Consider the following 2,808-nt stretch of genomic DNA (forward strand, 5'->3'; position numbering starts at 1 on the left):
GACCCCCAATCCTCCTTGGCTGGTCGGCATGCACGTCTTTATCCAATTGACCTTGCATTTCCCTCCGATAATATCACTCGTGCCTGCCTAGAGGAAGCGGCGCCGCTGCTTGTCTAGCTGCTCGAGGGATTCCTTTGTGATTTTCAGAGCGGTCAGAAGGTAGATTGGTTGCACCGTTAGCACAGATTTGACGAGCGTAGTTCTTCCAGCCGCTGCCATATTTTTTCCTCTCCAGCTTGCTACCCTTCCGGAAATTTTGTCAAAGACAGGTTGCAAGTCCACCTTTCGCAGTCTTCCCAGAGCTAGGGGGAGGCCCAAGTACTTGATGGGGAAACTTGCCCTCACCACAGGGACGCCCTCAAGAACCTCATTCAACTTGATGCCGCCGCATCTGATGGCCGCCACTTGGGATTTCTGAAAATTGGTGACGAGCCCAGTTGTAGTGCCGAAGTGCTGTAGGATGTCCGTGAAGGCCGTAACATCGCCTCGGGTGGGATTAATGAAGATGATGGCATCGTCTGCGTACATTGAGATCCTTAGCCTAGTTGTTCTCCCCCGAATTTTCGAGATTGCGCCAAGCTCTGTAGCCTTGAAAAGGATTCGCTGAAGGGGGTCAATCGCAAGTATGAAAAGGAGCGGCGATAGGGGGTCCCCCTGTCTAAGGCCCCTTCCGTGCTTGATCCGTTGCCCTGGCAAGCCGTTGAGAAGTACTTGGGAGGTGGAAGTTGATAGCAGAGCCCCCAGCCAATCTATCCACTTTGTTGGGAAACCCCTTCGCTGCAGCAAGGCTAGCAGGTAATCCCAGCGAACTGAATCAAAGGCCTTAGTTATGTCTAACTTGAATAGCAGCATCGCCCGCCTCAATCGATGGTATCTTCTGGTCATGTTTCTCACGAAGAGGAAGTTGTCATGTATGCTTCTCCCTTTTATGAAGGCACTTTGGTTGATCGAAATCAAGCTATGCATATGAGGCCTTAGTCGCAACGCAAGCATCTTGGAGAAGATCTTAGCGATACTGTGGATTAGGCTGATTGGCCTGAAGTCTGAAACGCCCTCGGCCCCCTCTTTTTTTGGAATTAGGACGATGTTCGCAGAGTTGATCAGATTCAGATGTGCACATCTGAGATTGTAAATGGAGTTGAAGACCAGAAGGACGTCCTCCTTTATGATTTCCCAGCAGACTTTAAAGAAAATCCCGGTGAAGCCGTCTGGCCCCGGAGCTTTGTCACTTGGCATTTCCTTGATTGCTTGATGTACTTCCTGTTCAGAGAAGGGCTCCCCTAGGGTGGCTAGGTCAATCGGTGAGATGTCAAGGGTATCCCAATTTAGCTCATTTGGTCTTGGCGCCGGCCGCCCCATTATGCTCGCAAAATGGTCATGGATCGTTGCTTCCTTCTCCTCATGTGTCACAGCCCAACCATTGTCTTTTTTCAGCCGATGAATGGTGTTCTTTCTTCTTCTCCTCATGCTTCGTTGTATTGAACCTCACTTTTTTTAAAACGGAAAATCAATCATATCCTAATACTAAAAACACATGACCACTCGACAGAAGAGCAAGATAGATGTACAGGATGGATCCAGGATGAACTAGTAGAAGGACAGAATAAATTATACAAAGCTATAACCTCTCTTCTAGTGGATAAATGTATGGCAAAACATTTTAATGATGGTTAAATGGAGGCTCATCCCATAGTTACAATATCTTAGGGGGCACAGGACCCCTCTGTCCTCATGATAGATCTGTCCTTGTATATCGGCATAGGACATAGCAAAATCTCCACCGCCTCACCATCATGCCTCGCTGCGCTAATTGAGTCGCTGGATCAAGGAATAGCCTCGAGTACGTGCTTGGCCCGTTAAAGTTGGGCCAGAACGTACGGGAAAGCAATGAAGGTGCGACCCATCAGGAACTGGGCAATGGCTGACGTAAGGCCCATTAGTGTTGGGCCAGAGGCGTATATGAGGCCTGTTGTGTTTGTCGCCGGGCCGATGTGAGGCCCATTATAGTTAGGCACAAGTTACTGCTGCTGCTGCTGTGATTCTCCACAGCCCGAACTGTTTTCTCTTTGTTTTGCACACTGCGGCCCATATGCAAGAGGTGGCTGGCAAACCAAAGCAGGAACATGTTTAGTACCATACCGCTTGTTAGATGAGCTAGTTGTTCCGCTACTTATAGTCAGGAAGCTACTAGTTGAAAACTCAAGCAGCTGCGTGGTGAGCACAAAAGCAAACTATTCTTTTGCCTTTTACTAAAGAATACCGTGTACGCGCCACAAACAGCAGCATACTTTTATTTTTGGAGGGTGTTTTCTCTTGGAAAAAATTATCTCTTTACGTAGGAATACAAATCAAAGTTCAAGATCTATCTTTTAAAATTCAAGCTCAAAGTTAAGTTTGCTAGTTTTGTCTGACAGATGATGTGGTTGGCCTGCTAATCATGCTAGTTAGGGATGGCAAAAATGAGCTACTCCCTTCGTTTCACAATGTAAGTCATTCTAGCATTTTCCACATTCATATTGATATTAATGAATCAGACATATATATCTATTTAGATTTATTAATATTAATATGAATATAGGAAATGCTAGAATGATTTACATTGTGAAACGGAGGAAGTAGTTAGTGTGAACTAAAACAACATTTTCAAATTACATAGTTACATTAGTATTTTTAGTATGCCACAATAGAGCAGAGTAGTACAGTATGGTCAATAAAGCGTTGCGTTTGCCTTCAAAACTACTACATAAAAGCTTGGCTTAGTTGAAACTAACTTATGTATTGTCGCTTGCATTTCCCTTTCAGGACAAA

The 2,808-nt window shown here is 45.6% G+C and overlaps 1 non-coding gene across 1 annotated transcript; it reads left to right on the forward strand.

Moving 5' to 3' along the window:
• Nucleotides 1-2,205: 2,205 nt before the first annotated feature.
• Nucleotides 2,206-2,324, forward strand: LOC127778153 (U5 spliceosomal RNA). The gene has a single exon (XR_008018423.1). It is a non-coding gene; the product is annotated as a U5 spliceosomal RNA (small nuclear RNA).
• Nucleotides 2,325-2,808: the final 484 nt, after the last annotated feature.

The sequence above is a fragment of the Oryza glaberrima genome, chromosome 6 (assembly GCF_000147395.1).
Source record: "Oryza glaberrima chromosome 6, OglaRS2, whole genome shotgun sequence".
Lineage (NCBI taxonomy): Eukaryota > Viridiplantae > Streptophyta > Magnoliopsida > Poales > Poaceae > Oryza > Oryza glaberrima.